Source organism: Trichechus manatus, unplaced genomic scaffold (genome assembly GCF_000243295.1).
Source record: "Trichechus manatus latirostris isolate Lorelei unplaced genomic scaffold, TriManLat1.0 scaffold00160, whole genome shotgun sequence".
Lineage (NCBI taxonomy): Eukaryota > Metazoa > Chordata > Mammalia > Sirenia > Trichechidae > Trichechus > Trichechus manatus.
In genome coordinates this window covers 402,730-413,023 of record NW_004444096.1, presented here as the reverse complement: position 1 = coordinate 413,023, position 10,294 = coordinate 402,730, and positions in this window count along the sequence as shown.

Genomic DNA, 10,294 nt, shown 5'->3' with positions numbered 1-10,294 from the left:
CTGTTGGCTTTGGGAGAAGATCCTTCTCCTTCAGCTTCTGTAGCCCCAGCATTTCTTGGTTCCTTGGTAATCTTCACGAGGCATCTGTTGTTCCCCCCACCCCCGTTTGTGCTTGCTTGTCTCTGTGTCTGTGCTGCTCCTTATGTTGCTGGGGTCTTCTGCCCAACCTGGGCAGCCCCTATAAGGTTCTTGCCTTCTATTGACCAAGAATGACAAGGAGAGGCTCAAGTTTTCTACACAAAGCTTTTTTGAGTAAAAGTAGCTCGCGAGTGGAGACAAAGCGGAACCAAGCAAAGCTCGCCTCTGTCTCCCCAAAGAAAGGATTGGCTAGGGCTTATATGGGTTTGGTGGAGACAGTAGAGCCATGAATATTCAGTGGGTTTCTTTGAAGGGTAGGTACTCCTTGGAATGGTAGTGCATACTAATTAGGTTGCACACGCATCTGGAATCCAAGATGGAACCTGCTGATATTCACGACGGAGTCCCCTCGGCAGCTCTCGCATCACTTATGACGGGATATGGGATATGGCCAGGCGCGCTGATCTTCTGTATTACTTTGCCCCCTTCGGAGGGCCCGAACAGTGGTCACACTTTGTACTTCTGCGCATGCGGAGCCTGTAAGAAGGGGAAAGGGACTAGAAAAACACTAATGAGGTAGTAATAATTCACGGGTCGTTCTAACCTTATTTTATGTTGACAGGATGTGGTTCCTGTTTACTCAACTTCTGGGTGGTAGTCTTTTAACAGTTCTTTTATTCTGCCAGCACAGTTAACCCTATCTGTCTCACTTATAACTCAGAAGCTATTAGGTTTAGGAACGCAGTCTAACACTGATGTGGCCTCATTAGTATAACAAAGAAAACCCTATCACCAAAAAAGATTACATCCACAGGTATAGGAGTTAGGATTCCAACACATAGTTTGGAGGGACACAGGTTAATCCATAACACACACACACACTTTTGCTTGGGCAACTCCTACTCATACTTCATGTTCTGGCTTTCTCCGGGAAGACTTCCCTGGCCTCCCAGGTTGATATTACTTGTTCCTCTTCTGTGTCCTGATGCTACCCTCCGCTTCTGTTGTGGTGGGTATCCAACGGTATTATAATTGTATGTTGAGTTGTCTCTTTCCTCTCCAGAATGTGTGCTTCTTAAAAGCAGAATTGGTTTCTGGTCTGTTCATTGTTGTGTCTCCAACATCTAGCACGATGCCTACCATAGAGTAACCAAAAAAACAAACAAAAAAACCATTGCTGTGGAGTCGATTCCAACTCATAGCAACCCTATAGCATAGAGTAGTTGCTCAAACAAATATTTGTTTATATGACAACTCCAAGTCAACCTCAGGAATTTGGAACAATGTATTCTGCTTGTTTATTTATTGGTTGTTTTAATAGATTAGGATGTCTCTTGAATCTCTATCTTGAATATCAGGACTGAAAAAAAACCTTAGTAATTCTTCCTGCACACTATTATCAGGTACTGCTAGAAAGGAAGGAAGAATTCATACAGAGAAGGCAAAGTAGTATTGCCCTAGTTATCCAGTGCTGCGAAATACCACAAGTGGGTGGCTTTCACAAACAAATTTATTTTCCCACAGTTTAGAAGCCTAGAAAGTCTGAATTCAGGGCACTGGCTCTAGAGGAAGCCTTTCTTTCTCTGTTGGCTCTGGAGGAAGGTCTTCGACAATCTGAGAATGATCACATCAGCAAATTATGCGCTGCAACATTGTATGTAGTACATGTTACTGACAGTAAGATGTACAAAAAAAAACAAAACAGATGACTAAGTCCAGTTCATCATAACTCGAATACATTGTAAATTGGGGACTACCTGTAGAATTATTATCCCTGGGGAAAAAAAGTCAACTTCTTTATTAGGCTTCAGATATATCTCAATCTCCTTTTTCTTGTGAATCCATCTTCCTAGTATTTATTCTTTTCACCATATTCCAAAGACAGGATCAGCTTATAAGGGAAAAATAAAGGCAATATTTCTAACACCTGAAGTGTGGGATGACCTATGACCAAACCCGAAGGAGCAAGGGTGGAGCAACAGTTAAGCACTCTGAGCTGTTGACCGTAAGGTTGGTGGTTCTAACCCGCACTGCAGCTCCTCAGGAGAAAAGACCTGGTGATCGCTCCCCTAAAGATGACAGCCTAGAAAACTCTATGGGGGTAGTTCTGCTTTGTCACATGGGGTCACAGTGGGTCAGAATGGACTCCACTGTATCTAACAACAATAAGCAAGCCCGGTACAGAGGAAGGGACTGAGAGAAGAAACCGCTAGGAGGTGTGATGAGGAGACCCTGCTGAGTCTGTGCTGCCAGCACCATGCCCACAGTGGTGGCCCAAGAGAGGCAGTTGTAACAGGGACAACGGGGGAAAAAAAGATCAGATTCAGACCAGTATCTCTCTCCATCCTTTTGCTGTTTCTCTCAGCATCAGTAGTGAAGCTAGGAAGAGAAATACTGCTTTCAAAACTCAGATGGTGTGAACAGGCACCGACAAGAGCATCGTGACTCACTGCTTGCATCCAAAGTAACAGGACTTTGTGGCTGGAGTTCAAGGGCTACTGGTGAGAGAAGTCATACGGCATTTCTTCCCTACAGCTCCATTTGCCCCTGGCTGAGCAAGAGCTTCCCAAACAACACCCTTCCCTCCCCAGGTATCTCCGTGCTTTCAAGAACATGCTCGGGAGTTTTGGTCTGCAGCAAGGAGGAGTTTATTTCACTGTTTAGCTATTTTGGTGAAAGCCTGGGGGGACCTGGGAGATGGGTGAGAGGTAAGGTCCTTGGAGGAAGTAGCTGGTGTTCCCTGGGATGGGGTTCCAGCCACAGAATGGATGAGGGGGTCAGGGACAGAGGATGAAGTAGCTGGTTTAGGCTCTGTAGCTTCACACAAAGGAGCCCTGGTAGACCAACAGTTAAGTACTTGGCTTCTAACAGAAAGATCGGAAGTTCATACCCACCCAGCCGCCACCTGCTTCTGTAAAGATTACAACCAAAAAAAACCTTATGGGGTAGTTCTTCTCTGTCACATGGGGTCACTGAGTCAGGGTTGAAATCCACTCCATGACACCCAACAACAAGCTTAATACAAGCAGGAGTGTCTCAGGGCCCGTGAACAGTGTGGCCCAGACTGAGGAGAGGGCCCTTGTGTTGGTTATTCTCCATTTGCACCCCAAACCCATTTTCTGCCCTTCTCCACTATCATCCACACAACATCACTTCCTACCAAGAAACTCATTTTACAGTGAAAGAAATGTGGCAGCGGGCTGGTCCGTGTCCTTGGGCTTCACTGGGTCATCACCATATCCCTTCAGCCAGAAGCAGCTGGTCTGATAGACTGGAGTGGCAGGCTCAGTTAAGGTGCCAGCAGGAAGGCAGCATCCCAAGAGGTTGGTGTTGTCCTGCAGGATGTGATGTTGTTGTTGTTGTTAGGTGCCGTCGAGTCAGTTCCGACTCATAGCGACCCTCTGCACAACAGAATAATGCATTGCCTGGTCCTGCGCCAGCCTCACAATCATTGTTATGCTTGAGCCCATTGTTGCAGCCACTGTGTCAGTCTATCTCTCTGAAGGTCTTCCTCTTTTTCACTGACCCTCCACTTTACCAAGCATGATGTCCTTTTCCAGGGACTGATCCCTCCTGATAGCATGTCCAAAGTATGTGAGATGAAGTCTTGCCATCCTTGCTTCGAAGGAGCATTCTGGCTGTACTTTGAAGACAGATTTGTTCATGCTTCTGACTCCATGGTATATTCAATATTCTTCACCAACACCATAATTCAGGATGTGATAGAAACATTAAACCTGTAAGCTACAAATGATGCTGTCCCCCAAAGAGCCAGAATTCATAGTCAAGGGGGAGCATGTGCCCTCTGTGTTTCTCGTATGGGGCTCCTCTCTCAGCCCCAGCTCTCACTGGGCTCTCTTAAAGTACGTCCTGTCTCTGCCCCTTCAGCTCTTAAGGTGGAAAAGGCTTCCTCCTGAAGATAATCTCTGGGTTCCTCCTGAGAAACGGTCTTAATTCTCCTAGAATCCAGATTTCTACATCCATGTAGTGACCTACAGGCCATCTGCCCCTTTGAACCTTGAGCCTTTAAGGAACTGTTTTCCTAAAGTCACCTTCAAGTCAAACAATGGCCGAGTGAGCAGCTTAGCACGGAGATCATTTTGCCTTAGGCATCGGGCTCTCTCAGAGCATTACCTAAGTGCGGCCAGTTTGGAGGAGCAGGACCCCCAGAGTCTGACTGGAAAATGTGTGGCATGTCCTTGGTGACTCTGTTTCTCCAGTCAACCGACCTGGAACCCTGCACGTGTTCTGATGCTATCTCCTGAGAAATGGACCTGACAGGGACCTATAGAGCCCGTTCTCACTCTCTCCTCTTAGGAGTGCCTGCCCTGATACATTGGGGTGGAGGGTGCCTGATTTGAATTGTATCTACTCACAATGAATATATTCTTACACTGATTTTTGGTGTTTCTCTGTGCATTTAGGTTTTTGACACTCCCTTGTTGGTTGCCCTAAAAAAAACAAAAAAAAAACAAAACCAGAAACAATCGCCATCGAGTCCGACTTAAGGCAACCTCAGGTGTTGCAGAGTAAACTGCACTCCACAGGGCTCTCATGGTTGTGACAGTCTGGAAGCAGACCACCAGGCCTTTCATCTGAGGCACCTCTGGGTGGGTTTGAACCACCAACGTTTTGGTTAGTAGCCTAGCGCTTAACCGATTGCAGTACCCAGGCCCTAGCCGACCGTACTGCTGTCAATAGCCCCTTCGTTATAGTCTCTGGAGACATCTGATGTAGAATCTGTTTCTTGCTGGAGCCCTGACTGATGAAGCCATGCTCTTCACCTCTTCATTGAACTGACCATCTAAAGTGTGGGTCCTTGAGAGCACCAAGAGTCAACATCCCTGGCACAGATATTGGCATTTTCAGGAAAGGCGCCATCAGCAATGATGATGGGAAACACAACAGTGAGGGAGAGCACGAGCAGGAGAGAAAAATGTGGCAGAGGCTACACGTGAAAAGCTGGTCTGTAAGACACCTGTGGTGCAATGAATTCCTTTATGTGGCCCTTCTAGCCATGGTCTTTGTGACTCACACACAAGGATTGCATGGGACTATGCAAATAAGGTATTTGGAACCTGTGATGGTTTGGGTAATGTATCAATTTGGTTAGGCCATGATTCCTAGTGTTGTATGGTTGCCCTCCATTTTGTGATCTGATGTAATTATCCTAATTGGCCTCTACTTTATGTGTTGCAAATCTTAACCTCTACATGTTAATGAGGCAGGATTCGTGTAGGGCATATCTTGAGTCACAGTCTTGCAGGAGGGCATGACTCAAGTCCCATCCTTACTCAAGTTACACACTTCCCTGGGGTGTGGTCTGCATTCAGGGTATATATGTGGGTACCCTGGTGGGACTCTCTCTCTCTCACTTTGGATCCTGCATCTGGTTCGTGATCATCTCATCTCCAGTATCTTGGAGCTTGAGCCAATGACCTGCAGACTGACCTGCTGATTCTGTGACTCACTGTCCTCTGCAGCCCCCTGGGCTGGTAGTCTATCATCTGACCTGATTTGCCAGCTTCCACAGCCTTGTGAGCCAGCAGCCTGTGGCCTGACCTGCTAATTTGGGTTCATCAGCCCCTGCAACCACGTGGGTCTGGAGAAGGCTATGTCTGACCCACAAATTTGGGACTTGCCAGCCTCCAACACCACAAGAGCCATTTCCTTGATAGAGTTTGTGAGCTCTGTGAGACTTTGCAGAGAATTACGGAATCCAAAGACGGGAAGGAGAGTACTGAGGGGAGGATGAGTAGTTGATGTTAGAGATAATGGAGCAGTACAGCAGCTGGGAAAAGTTGGACATTTGGGACATCTTTAACCACCGCCTCATAGGAACTGGCTTTATGTTAATCCTTATAAAAGAAATTATTCATTTAACACCCCATGAAAGGCCCCTGAGAAATACTAGGGAAGACTGAGAAAAGGGCACAAGTTCTACTCAGCAGCAAAGGGGGCATTGGGAGCATCGAGATTTCGGGTCTTAATCTGCGTAGCACCAGCCGCGTTTTGTGCCAAGGCTGGTGGAGCCAGTGAGACACCGGTTACATCACCACTTCTTCCCCGTGGAGCTAGTAACGTACGTTCTCGATGAGGGCAAAGTTTTGTGGATTATGTGATGTTTGCTCCCAGGCAGGTTTTAAAGATACACATTAAAGATAACATTTCATGCTAGTTTTTAGGTTTAAATGTTTGCTAAAAGGTTTAGTGAGCAACTTGGATTTTTTTTTTTTTTTTTAATACGTCAATGTTTTTACTATCCAGAACACTGATAAAATTGATTTGTAGGTATAGGGACAGAAAAAGTGGCACACGTTTGTCTTTTTAAAAAAGAGATTTGTATTTATTCTCTTAAAATATTGGATCTCTTGGATACTTTTGAAAACATTTGGCAAAAATATATTTTAAAATCCATAGAAGAAGACTTCCATCTTAACATTTCCAGTTCATGCTGAGAAATGCACTCTTTGAATGCCTTGGCCCCCTGAGTTTGCCATCCCTTCTGTCTTTCCTAGCTTAAACTGCTTTTCCAATCCTATTTCCACAGAGCCTTCCTTATTTTATCATAAGAGTGAAAATACAAATATCTAGTTTAAATATTAAATTCTGAAGACACTCCAAAATGTAATTTGTATCATATCTATAAATTTAATATATCCAATATTATAATAAGAAATACAGCAATCTTAATTTTCTCTATAGGATGGTCATAAAGCCTAGAAACATAGATGAATGTCCATAATAAGCAATGTATTGATAGTACATTAAATCTTTGAAAAGTCACTTAGTCTTTCTGGCACGTATCCTCATGTAAAATGAAGGATTTGGGGGATCTGAAAAGAGTTTGATAAAGATGAGGGCTTCTACATGTCTTACTCTGCTCCCAGAGCAAAGAGGCTTGTCTTAGTCATGGCTTTAACAAAGAGAAATTTATTCTCTCAGTCTAGTAGGCTAGAAGTCCAAATTCAGGGTGTCAGCTCCAGAGGAAGGCTTTCTCTCTGCTGGCTCTGGAGGAAGGCCCTCATCTGTTGGCTCTGGAGGAGAGTCCTCATCGTCATCAATCCTCCCCTGGACTAGGAGCTTCTCTGCACAGGAACCTCGGGTCCAAGGGACATGCTCTGCTCCTGGCACTGCTTTCTTGGTGGTATGAGGTCCCCCATGTGTCTCTGCTCACTTCTATCTCAAAAGAGATCGGCTTAAGACACTATCTAATCTTGTAAATTTCATCAATATAACTGCCGCTAATCCATCGTATTACATCATAGTGACAGGATTTACAACACATAGGGAAATCACCTCAGATTACAAAATGGTAGACAATCATACGATACTGGGAATCATGACCTAGCCAAGTTGACAGATATTTTTGGGGGACACAATTCAATCCATGACAAGGCTTATATGTGTAGACAATGGTGGTCATTCCCTAAGGGAAGCACGTAGTTCACAGAGGGTGATCAGTTGTAGCCAGGATATCAGCAGTAAACCCACCCCTTCGTAAACCATTCGGACCAACCAGAAGTACTGCCCTGGAAGTACCGGTTAGACTGTCCTCTTTCCTAGTGTTTACCATCTCAAGTAGCTCTTGGTATTTGGTACCACAAAAGGATGTTCTTGGAAGGGTAAAGTGTATATGACGATGCACTAATATACTTTACCTGGAGGTTTCCAAACATTATAGAAAGGCAGGTGGCATTTCATAATGTTCTCTGCATCCCCAAAACTGACATTCTTAATATCAAGCTCATACATCTTTTGATGAAATAAAGGCATTTTCCATTGCAATTATATGCTAAATTTTAATATCTGATCAGAAGTACTATACGTATACTGCTCTAGTGTAAATCATCTATATACTTTGAATTTTAAATAACTCTCACAATTCATTAAATATTTCTAAACGAATAATAGTGCATGCATCCTAAAGAAATACTTACAAGTAATTGTACTTACTGCTTTGTGCCTCAACTTAACACGCCCCTTACCAACTACTACTGAGCTACATTTGTCCTCAAGACTGAAGCCAGGGATGGGAAGAGCCTATAATGATGCATAGTACTCATTTGGATGAATAGTATTGGTAGTTACTGTTTAAAAGATTCCTAAGATCAAGCCAAGGAGTTAATTGATGTAAAGACAGGTCAAATAAGTGCCTTATCAGAAGGGAACAGTCAAAGCAAAGCCAAAGAGATAGGAGAGAAGTGAAGGAATCAGAGGCATATACAAATAATATGGATGGGTTGGAGAGAACAGGACATCAAAATGGTAAAGGGCAGGGTAGATCAGAAAGCTAGCAGAGATGATTAAAAAGGGCAGGTACTGACAAGGAACAGATTAAGAAAGAATTTCTCAACACTAAGTATTGGTCATCACAGTTCATTCCTTCCAGAATCTTAAAATGATATGTTGCCACAAGATGATAATGTTTCTTAGTCCTCAAGCCCCTCAAAAGAACAAATAACTTGCAGTAAATTGTTTCTCAGGTCCCTTCCAACTCTTAGCATTTTATTAATGTAGGTAACTGAGTGGCAGAGCAAAACAGATAATAAGCACCTACCCCATGAAGAACCCATTCATTCATCATATTAGGAATGTATAAGTTAGGGTGTAGGCTAAGCTGCTGTAACAAAGAGACTCCAGAATAAAGTGGTTTAAAAAAGAAAGAATATTATTTCTCTCTCACTTAGAAGTTCAAAGGTCTGTGAACAATGCAGGATGTGTAGATGGCTGTGTTCCAGGAGATCATTCAGAGACCCAGGCTACAGGGTCAGTTTGCCAAATTTGACTTGTGACTACGTTGTTGCTGCTTCCCATCCAGTGGAAAGGGGTAAGAAAGTCCAGGGAAAGGGACTTAATTTAATTAGGTGGCTCAGTAGTTGACACATTTCTTCCCCCTCATATCTCCTTGGCCTGAGGTTAATCACATGGCCACAGCCAGCTTACGAAAGTCTGGGAAATGGATTCTGCAGCATGGCAAACGTGTCCAGCTAAAAGCCACGGGCTTCTACTACTGGAAGGAAGACGTGATACAACTGAGGAACAATTAATTTTCTTTGTCATATGATGAATCATCTCCAAGGCAAGTCTGAATTAATGTTGCTTTTTCGAACAAGAGTTTTTTCCCCCTTTTGTCTAACTTTTACTTTATTTTCTAAACTATCATACAGTAAAATTGACATTTTTGGTGTACATGTATACACATATAGAGATTTGTGTAGCTACCACCACAGTCAAGATACAAAACATTCCATCACTCCTAGAAGCTCCCTCATGCTTAATAGTCACACCCTGCCCCCACCCCAACCCTTCACAACCATTGCTCTGTTCTTAATCATATAATTTTGTCATTTTGATAACATCATATAAACAGAATTATATATATATAACCTTTTCAGGCTGGCTCTAAGCACTGATTTAGCTACATCCCACAAATTTATATATGTAATACTTTCATTTAAAAACATTTTCTAGTTTCTCTTCTGACTTTCTCTTTGACCCATGGATTACATAGACGTGTGTTGTTTAATTCCCAAGTGTTTAGAGATTTTCCTGTTATCTGTCTAGTTTGATTCCTTTATGGTCAGAGAACATAGTTTCTATCATTTCAATTATTTTTAATTTGTTAGGGTTTGTTTTATGACCCAGGATATGATCTGTCTTGGTGAATGTTCCATGCATACTTGAAAAGAATGAATAGTCTGCTGTTTGGGGTGGTGCCTTCTATAAATGTCAACTGGGTACAGTTGGTTGATAGTATTGTTCAATTCTTTTATATCTTTGCTGATTTTCTACCTCGTGGTTCTTTCAGTGAGAGTGTTGAAATCACCAACTAGAATTATTTCTCCTTTCAGTTCTTCCAGTTTTTGCTTCATTTATTTTCTAAGCACCAATATTAGTTGCATACAAATATAGGATTGTTTTGTCTTCTTGATTAATTGACCCTTTTATCATTATATACAATGTTCTTCTTTACCTCCATTAATTTTATTTGCTCTGAAGTCTACTTCGATAAACTATACCCATTCCAGCTCTCTTTTAAATAGCGTTTGCATAATACAATGTTATATCTAAAGTTAGTATCTTGTAGACAGTTCAAGACTTGGGTATTTTGCTTGTTGGTTTGGTTTTTAACCCATTCTGATAATCTCTGTTTTTTAACTGGTGTTTTTAGATGATTTGTGTTTAATGCAATTATTGACATGTTTGAACTTAG